The following is a 9,378-nucleotide window of genomic DNA, read 5'->3' on the forward strand; positions in this document are numbered from 1 at the left end:
ATAGGGCTGGTGAGGGCCGCTGCTCAGGCACATCTCTGTCAAGTAAAGGAGATTCAACTGAGGCAGCACAAGGGAACTCTCATCTGGGGACAACAACTGCAGGGAGACCACATCTTTTCAGATGAACATGGGAGGGCGGAAGGCTGCCTAATACTGAAGCACCATCAAATATCAAACCATATGCAACAACTAGTACAAGCACTCCTTGGGGAAGGTCTGCAGCAGACGGATTTGCATACGGTGATGTTATCCAAGCAGTGGGCCAAAGTTGACTGGAACCCTCATCTGCATATGAAAAGAGAAAAGGGGCATGCAGGGCATGGCGGCCTTTTGCAGTGCTTGGATGACCCCTAGTTCGCATTAAACACCCCCACCCTCCTTTGGTGTGGGGCTCATGTTGGCCATGCCCCATCCCCTGAAGCATTCAAGCTGATTTCTTGCAGCAGCTGGGCACTGTAACAGCTCCAGAGCTGTTCTGTAAGGCAAGTAAAAGGGTGTGGGCCCTGCAGCACCACCTGTTGTTCGCATTGTGCGTTGGAAGGCACAAATTAAGCAGACGGGAGGAGAAGTCAGGATAGTGCGCAAGGGCATACTTTTCTCTTAGTCCGGGGGCAAGGCTTCAAAATGGGGTCTGCAACGGAGGAGACACAGGGGGCGTGGTCACAGCAGCTTTTCTCTACAGCCTGCACCAGCAGGAGCCTACACCATTTTTTATGATCACGCTGAACTGCAGTGCGACTGCAATTACAGCATGGTCAAGAAGGGAGGCGTCATGCTGGGTGGCCATGCCCTGTCACTGTGCAGGAGCCAGCACAGCTCACACACTAGTCCCCGGGTGCAGCCCCCAACCCCCGGGACACCCGGAGCAACAAAATGTAGATTCAGGCCACCAGGCCACGCCCCTACCTATGAAACCATGCCTCCTTTTTACCATTGCGCTGTTTATCTGCGCGCACTGCATTACAATCTCCCTCGCTACCTTTCTGGGTGTCACCAGTGATAGTGACACCTCTGCCATGCTTGTAGCAGCTGGTCCTAAGATCTACGCCTCAAGCCCTGAGTGTTTGCCCTTGTGACTTGTTGATCATCATAGCGAAGCAGATGCTTACAGAAAACTGCAGGGGCTTAGATTGAAAATAAAAAAATTGATGGGTATAAGGTAGAGAGGAGCGGGTTCGGTTCTCCGAGAACCGAATTCCCCACGAACTCCACGTGGTTTACACTGGTCCGAGGCAGGCTCGGTTGTTCCCGCCTGACTCGGAAAACCTGAACAAGGGAAAATGTCATCATCCCGCTGTCGGATTCTTGCGAGATTCGGATTCCATATAAAGAGCTGCGCGTTGCTGCCATTTTTACTCGTGCATCGAAGAGAGAGCGGAGAGGACGTGGCTATGTTCTCTCAGTGGAAATCTCAATATCAGTGCTCAGTATCAGTGGTTACTTATTGCTGCTCAGTAATACTAGTAGTGTGTCTCTCCTGCTCAGTGTCAGTTCTCAGTAGTATCCTCATCAGTGCTCAGTATCACTGCTCATTGTCTTGTGCTGCATTGTGGTGCTCAGCATACTACAGTACATTACTAATAGTCCAGTGCTGCATCTTGCTGCTCAGTGTCAGTTCTAGTATCCTCATCAGTGCTCACTATCACTGCTCATTGCATTGTGGTGTTCTGTATACTACAGTAACATAGTAATATAGTATATATAGAGGAGCGGGTTCGGTTCTCCGAGAACCGAATTCCCGACGAACTCCACGTGGTTTACACTGGTCCGTGGCAGGCTCGGTTGTTCCCGCCTGACTATGAAAACCTGAACAAGGGAAAATGTCATCATCCCGCTGTCAGATTCTCGCGAGATTCGGATTCCATATAAAGAGCTGCGCGTTGCCGCCATTTTTACTCGTGCATTGAAGAGAGAGCGGAGAGGACGTGGCTATGTTCTCTCAGTGGAAATCTCAATATCAGTGCCCAGTATCAGTGGTTACTTATTGCTGCTCAGTAATACTAGTAGTGTGTCTCTCCTGCTCAGTGTCAGTTCTCAGTAGTATCCTCATCAGTGCTCAGTATCACTGCTCATTGTCTTGTGCTGCATTGTGGTGCTCAGCATACAACAGTACATTACTAATAGTCCAGTGCTGCATCTTGCTGCTCATGTTGGCTATGCCCCAGCCCCTGAAGCATTCAAGCTGATTTCTTGCAGCAGCTGGGCACTGTAACAGCTCCAGAGCTGCTCTGTAAGGCAAGTAAAAGGGTGTTGGCCCTGCAGCACTACCTGTAGTTTGCATTGTGCGTTGGAAGGCACAAAGTAAGCAGACAGGAGAAGTCAGGAGAGTGCACAAGGGCATAGAAGGCAGGGGCTCAAGAAAAGAGAAGTGGAAACAGACAGCAAACTAGGCTGGAGAGAGACCTGAGACAAAGAGATCTGAATTATACGAGTAGCCGACCAGAGGAAACACAAATTATGCAGTCAAGTGTCCCACATTTGGGGAAATCGTAGGAGCAGCACACCCAGAGTGCAATGGGTGAGCCTTGCCCTGGTAGAAGCACCTTCCTGATCATAGTATCTCACTTGGCAGGTAAGTAGGAGTTGGGCTTGAGCTGGGGAGGGTCGCTGCTCGGGCACCCCCCTGTCAAGTGAAGGAGATCCAACTGAGGCAGCACAAGGAAACTCTCAAAAAAAGAACAAGGCTAGAGGAAGATCTGAGACAAAGAAATCTGACTTTTACCAGAGCTGACCAGAGGAAAGCACAAACACAGTCCCCCACTACCACAAATAATGCAGTCGAGTTTCCCACATTTGGGGAAATCACAGGGGTCAGCATACCCAGAATGCAATGAATGAACCTCACCCTGGGAGAACAATCTTCATGACCATGGTATCTCCTATGCAAAATAAGTATGATTTGGGATAGGGCTGGGGAGGGCCGCTGCTCAGGCACATCTCTTTCAAGTAAAGGAGATTCAACTGAGGCAGCACAAGGGAACTCTCATCTGGGGACAACAACTGCAGGGAGAACACATATTTTCAGATGAACATGGGAGAGCTGAAGGCTGCCTAATACTGAAGCACCCCAAACAACAAACCAAATGCAACAACTAGTACAAGCATTCCTGGGGGAAGGTCTGCAGAAGACGGATTTGCATACGGTGATGTCATCCAAGCAGTGGGCCAAAGTTGGCTGGAACCCTCATCTGCATATGAAAAGAGAAAAGGGGTATGCAGGGCATGGCGGCCTTTTGCGGCGCTTGGATGACCCTTAGTTCGCATTAAACACCTCCACCCTCCGTCGGTGTGGGGCTCATGTTGGCTATGCCCCAGCCCCTGAAGCATTCAAGCTGATTTCTTGCAGCAGCTGGGCACTGTAACAGCTCCAGAGCTGCTCTGAAAGGCAAGTAAAAGGGTGTGGGCCCTGCAGCACTACCTGTAGTTTGCATTGTGCGTTGGAAGGCACAAAGTAAGCAGACAGGAGAAGTCAGGAGAGTGCACAAGGGCATAGAAGGCAGCGGCTCAAGAAAAGAGAAGTGGAAACAGACAGCAAACTAGGCTGGAGAGAGACCTGAGACAAAGAGATCTGAATTATACGAGTAGCCGACTAGAGGAAACACAAATTATGCAGTCAAGTGTCCCACATTTGGGGAAATCGTAGGAGCAGCACACCCAGAGTGCAATGGGTGAGCCTTGCCCTGGGAGAAGCACCTTCCTGATCATAGTATCTCACCTGGCAGGTAAGTAGGAGTTGGGCTAGAGATGGGGAGGGTCGCTGCTCGGGCACCCCCCTGTCAAGTGAAGGAGATCCAACTGAGGCAGCACAAGGAAACTCTCGAAAAAAGAACAAGGCTAGAGGAAGATCTGAGACAAAGAAATCTGTCTTTTACCAGAGCTGACCAGAGGAAAGCACAAACACAGTCCCCCACTACCACAATTAATGCAGTCGAGTTTCCCACATTTGGGGAAATCACAGGGGTCAGCATACCCAGAATGCAATGAATGAACCTCACCCTGGGAGAACAATCTTCATGACCATGGAAACTTCTATGCAAAATAAGTATGATTTGGGATAGGGCTGGGGAGGGCCGCTGCTCATGCACATCTCTGTCAAGTAAAGGAGATTCAACTGAGGCAGCACAAGGGAACTCTCATCTGGGGACAACAACTGCAGGGAGAACACATATTTTCAGATGAACATGGGAGGGCAGAAGGCTGCCTAATACTGAAGCACCCCCAAACAACAAACCAAATGTAACAACTAGTAAAAGCATTCCTGGGAGAAGGTCTGCAGAAGACGGATTTGCATACGGTGATGTCATCCAAGCAGTGGGCCAAAGTTGGCTGGAACCCTCATCTGCATATGAAAAGAGAAAAGGGTTATGCAGGGCATGGCGGCCTTTTGCGGTGCTTGGATGACCCCTAGTTCGCATTAAATACCTCCACCCTCCTTCGGTGTGGGGCTCATGTTGGCTATGCCCCAGCCCCTGAAGCATTCAAGCTGATTTCTTGCAGCAGCTGGGCACTGTAACAGCTCCAGAGCTGCTCTGTACGGCAAGTAAAAGGGTGTGGGCCCTGCAGCACTACCTGTAGTTCGCATTGTGCGTTGGAAGGCACAAAGTAAGCAGACGGGAGAAGTCAGGATAGTGCGCAAGGGCATAGAAGGGAGCGGCTCAAGAAAACAGAAGTGGAAACAGACAGCAAACTAGGCTGGAGAGAGACCTGAGACAAAGAGATCTGAATTATACGAGAGCCGACCAGGGGAAACACAAATTATGCAGTCAAGTTTCCCACATTTGGGGAAATCGCAGGAGCAGCACACCCAGAGTGCAATGGGTGAGCCTTGCCCTGGGAGAAGCACCTTCATGATCATAGTATCTCACCTGGCAGGTATGTAGGAGTTGGGCTAGAGCTGGGGAGGGTCGCTGCTCGGGTACCCCCCTGTCAAGTGAAGGAGGTCAAACTGAGGCAGCACAATGGAACTCTCGAAAGAAGAACAAGGCTAGAGGAAGATCTGAGACAAAGAAATCTGACTTTTACCAGAGCTGACCAGAGGAAAACACAAACACAGTCCCCCACTACCACAAATAATGCAGTTGAGTTTCCCACATTTGGGGAAATCACAGGGGTCAGCATACCCAGAATGCAATGAATGAACCTCACCCTGGGAGAACAATCTTTATGACCATGGTATCTCCTATGCAAAATAAGTATGATTTGAGATAGGGCTGGGGAGGGCCGCTGCTCAGGCACATCTCTGTCAAGTAAAGGAGATTCAACTGAGGCAGCACAAGGGAACTCTCATCTGGGGACAACAACTGCCGGGAGAACACATATTTTCAGATGAACATGGGAGGGCAGAAGGCTGCCTAATACTGAAGCACGCCCAAACAACAAACCAAATGCAACAACTAGTACAAGCATTCCTGGGAGAAGGTCTGCAGAAGACGGATTTGCATACGGTGATGTCATCCAAGCAGTGGGCCAAAGTTGGCTGGAACCCTCATCTGCATATGTTGAAGATACAATTTGTGAATTGCATTTAACACTATCTCCCTTTCCTGGGGAGAAGATGGTAGGGCCGATTTGAAAAACCGGCGAGGAGGCACCTCTTCGAATTTCAGCTTGTAACCCTGAGAAACAATTTCTATTGCCTAGGGATCCACCTGCGAATGAACCCAGATGTGGCTGAAAACTCGAAGACGTGCCCCCAACTGGGCGGACTCCTTTAGCGGAGCCCCAGCGTCATGCGGTGGATTTTGTAGAGGCCGGGGAGGACTTCTGTTCCTGGGAACTAGCTGTGTTGTGCAGCTTCTTCCCTCTGCCCTTACCTCTGGCAAGAAAGGACGCACCTCGTACTTTCTTGTTTCTCTGTGATCGAAAGGACTGTATTTGATAATGTGGTGCTTTCTTAGGCTGTGAGGGAATATAAGGCAAAAAATTTGATTTACCAGCTGTAGCTGTGGAGACTAGGTCCGAGAGACCTTCCCCAAACAATTCCTCACCCCTGTAAGGTAAAACCTCCATATGCCTTTTTGAGTCGGCATCACCTGTCCATTGCCGGGTCCATAGGACTCGTCTAGCAGAAATCGACATAGCGTTTATTCTAGAACCCAGTAGACTAATGTCACTTTGAGCATCTCTCATATATAGGACAGCATCTTTTATATGCCCTATGGTCAATAACATAGCATCCTTATCTAGGGTCTCAATCTCTGCTGATAAGGTATCTGTCCATGCTGCCACCGCGCTACAACCCCGGCCGACGCAATTGCCGGTCTGAGTAAGGTACCAGAATGTGTGTAAATGGACTTTAGGGTAACCTCCTGCTTGCGGTCAGCAGGGTCCCTGATGGTAGCTGTATCCTGGGATGGCAGCGCTACCTTTTTGGATAAGCGTGTCAATGCTTTATCCACCCTAGGGGAGGATTCCCACCGTATCCTGTCCATTGGCGGGAAAGGATACGCCATAAGAATCCTTTTGGGAATCTGCAGCTTTTTGTCTGGAGATTCCCAAGCTTTTTCACATAATTCGTTCAACTCATGTGAGGAGGGAAAGGTTATCTCAGGTTTCTTTCCCTTATACATGTGTACCCTCGTGTCAGGGACAGGGGACTCTGTGATGTGCAAAACATCTTTTATTGCAATAATCATATATCGAATACATTTAGCCAATTTTGGCTGTAACTTTGCATCATCGTAGTCGACACTGGAGTCAGAATCTGTGTCGGTATCTGTGTCAACTATTTGGGATAGTGGGCGCTTTTGAGACCCCGAAGGTCCCTGCGACATAGGGACAGGCATGGGTTGACTCCCTGACTGTTCCCTAGCTTCAGCTTTGTCTAATCTCTTGTGTAATAAGTTTACATTAGCACTTAAAACATTCCACATATCCATCCAGTCAGGTGTCGGCGTTGTCGATGGAGACACCACATTAATTTGCTCCTGCTCCTCTCTAGGAGAGCCTTCTACCTCAGACATGTCGACACACGTGTACCGACACACCATACACTCAGGGAATCCTCTTATCTGAGGACAGTTCCCCAACAAGGCCCTTTGGAGAGACAGAGAGAGAGAGTATGCCAGCACACACCCCAGCGCTATATGACCCAGGAAAAAAACACAATAATTTTATGTTTACCCAGTAGCGCTGTATTTCCATATATATATGCGCCTAATTATGTGCCCCCCTCTTCTTTAAGACCCTCTTTCTACCGTGGTATAAGCAGGGGAGAGTCCGTGGAGCTTCCCCTCAGCGGTGCTGTGGAGAAAATGGCGCTGGTGAGTGCTGAGGGAGAAGCCCCACCCCCTCAGCGACGGGCTTCTGTCCCGCTCAAATATAGTAAAAAAATGGCGGGGGCTCTTATATATATATATACAGTGCCTAGCTGCATATATATTTATTTTGCCAAAGAGAGGTCTATATTGCTGCCCAGGGCGTCCCCCCTGCGCCCTTCACCCTTACACTGACTGCCGTGTGTGAGGTGTATTGGAGCAATGGAGCACAGCTTTACTGCTGTGCGTTACCTCAGTGAAGATCATGAAGTCTTCCGCCGCCTCTGAAGTCTTCTTTTCTTCTCATACTCACCCGGCTTCTATCTTCCGGCTCTGCGAGGGGGACGGCGGCGCGGCTCTGGGACGGACGGCGAGGGTGAGACCTGCGTACCGATCCCTCTGGAGCTAATGCTGTACAGTAGCCTAAGAAGCAGAGCCTATCAACTCACAGAAGTAGGTGTGCATCTCTCCCCTCCGCCCCTCGATGCAGGGAGTCTGTTGCCAGCAGGCTCCCTGAAAATAAAAAAATCTAACAAATATACTTTCTGTCAGGAAACTCAGGAGAGCTCCCTGAAAAGCACCCAGTCTCCTCTGGGCACAGTAGTAAACTGAGGTCTGGAGGAGGGGCATAGAGGGAGGAGCCAGTGCACACCCAGATCTAAAGTCTTTCTTAAAGTGCCCATGTCTCCTGCGGAGCCCGTCTATCCCCCATGGTCCTTACGGAATCCCCAGCATCCTCTAGGACGTAAGAGAAAAATTATGCTGGCAGAAAAATCCAATTGAGTGATTAAACAGCTCCAGAGCTGCTCTGTAAGGCAAGTAAAAGGGTGTGGGCCCTGCAGCACTACCTGTAGTTTGCATTGTGCATTGGAAGCCTAGTTTGCTGTCTGTTTCCACTTCTTTTTTCTTGAGCCCCTCCCGTCTATACCCTTGTGCACTATCCTGACTTCTCCTCCCGTCTGCTTACTTTGTGCCTTCCAATGCACAATGCAAACTACAGGTAGTGCTGCAGGGCCCACACCCTTTTACTTGCCTTACAGAGCAGCTCTTGAGCTGTTACAGTGCCCAGCTGCTGCAAGAAATCAGCGTGAATGCTTCAGGGGCTGGGGCATGGCCAACATGAGCCCCACACCGAAGGAGGGTGGGGGTGTTTAATGCGAACTAGGGGTCTCGCACAATGCGAACTACAGGTATTGCTGCAGGGCCCACACCCTTTTACTTGCCTTACAGAGCAGCTCTGGAGCTGTTACAGTGCCCAGCTGCTGCAAGAAATCAGCTTGAATCCTTCAGGGGCTGGGGCATAGCCAACATGAGCCCCACACCGACGGAGGGTGGAGGTGTTTAATGCGAACTAGGGGTCATCCAAGTGCCGCAAAAGGCCGCCATGCCCTGCACACCCCTTTTCTCTTTTCATATGCAGACGAGGGTTGAAGCCAACTTTGACCCACTGCTTGGATGACATCGCCATATGCAAATCCATCTGCTGCAGGCCTTCCCCCAGGAATGCTTGCACTAGTTGTTGCATTTGGTTTGTTGTTTGGGGGTGTTTCAGTATTAGGCAGCCTTCTGCCCTCCCATGTTCATCTGAAAATATGTGTTCTCCCTGCAGTTGTTGTCCCCAGATGAGAGTTCCCTTGTGCTGCCTCAGTTGAATCTCCTTTACTTGACAGAGATGTGCCTGAGCAGCGGCCCTCCCCAGCCCTATCCCAAATCATACTTATTTTGCATAGGAGATACCATGGTCATGAAGACTGTTCTCCCAGGGTGCGGTTCATTCATTGCATTCTGGGTATGCTGACCTCTGTGATTTCCCCAAATGTGGGAAACTCGACTGCATTATTTAATGCGAACTAGGGGTCATCCAAGCACCGCAAAAGGCCGCCATGCCCTGCATACCCCTTTTCTCTTTTCATAAGCAGACGAGGTTTGAAGCCAACTTTGACCCAATGCTTGGATGACATCACTTGCTGCCTTTCCAATGAAGCAAGTTTAATTTAATAATAGGTGAAAAACCATCCCTACAAAGGTGTTAATCAGATACTTGGCTTTGTGGACACTTTTCAGAGCACAAATTTGTTAGCATAAAAATAAAGCCAGAAAATGAAGAGCTGTTTAATCACTC

General features: G+C 49.6%; 6 non-coding genes and 1 pseudogene across 6 annotated transcripts; 1 reads left to right on the forward strand and 6 right to left on the reverse strand.

Annotated features, from left to right (window-relative positions):
- Positions 1 to 2,416: 2,416 nt before the first annotated feature.
- Positions 2,417 to 2,580, reverse strand: LOC134987749 (U1 spliceosomal RNA). Its single transcript, XR_010193323.1, has one exon. It is a non-coding gene; the product is annotated as a U1 spliceosomal RNA (small nuclear RNA).
- A 152-nt stretch (positions 2,581 to 2,732) lies between these two features.
- LOC134987803 (U1 spliceosomal RNA) lies at positions 2,733 to 2,896 on the reverse strand. Its single transcript, XR_010193372.1, has one exon. It is a non-coding gene; the product is annotated as a U1 spliceosomal RNA (small nuclear RNA).
- Positions 2,897 to 3,566: 670 nt separating this feature from the next.
- LOC134987725 (U1 spliceosomal RNA) lies at positions 3,567 to 3,730 on the reverse strand. Its single transcript, XR_010193310.1, has one exon. It is a non-coding gene; the product is annotated as a U1 spliceosomal RNA (small nuclear RNA).
- Positions 3,731 to 3,882: 152 nt separating this feature from the next.
- Positions 3,883 to 4,046, reverse strand: LOC134987675 (U1 spliceosomal RNA). Its single transcript, XR_010193262.1, has one exon. It is a non-coding gene; the product is annotated as a U1 spliceosomal RNA (small nuclear RNA).
- Positions 4,047 to 4,717: 671 nt separating this feature from the next.
- LOC134987719 (U1 spliceosomal RNA) lies at positions 4,718 to 4,880 on the reverse strand. The gene has a single exon (XR_010193305.1). It is a non-coding gene; the product is annotated as a U1 spliceosomal RNA (small nuclear RNA).
- Positions 4,881 to 5,032: 152 nt separating this feature from the next.
- LOC134987787 (U1 spliceosomal RNA) lies at positions 5,033 to 5,196 on the reverse strand. Its single transcript, XR_010193355.1, has one exon. It is a non-coding gene; the product is annotated as a U1 spliceosomal RNA (small nuclear RNA).
- A 3,773-nt stretch (positions 5,197 to 8,969) lies between these two features.
- On the forward strand, positions 8,970 to 9,148 carry LOC134987756 (U1 spliceosomal RNA; annotated as a pseudogene).
- Positions 9,149 to 9,378: the final 230 nt, after the last annotated feature.

This window comes from Pseudophryne corroboree, unplaced genomic scaffold, assembly GCF_028390025.1.
Source record: "Pseudophryne corroboree isolate aPseCor3 unplaced genomic scaffold, aPseCor3.hap2 scaffold_1020, whole genome shotgun sequence".
NCBI classification, from domain to species: Eukaryota; Metazoa; Chordata; class Amphibia; order Anura; family Myobatrachidae; genus Pseudophryne; species Pseudophryne corroboree.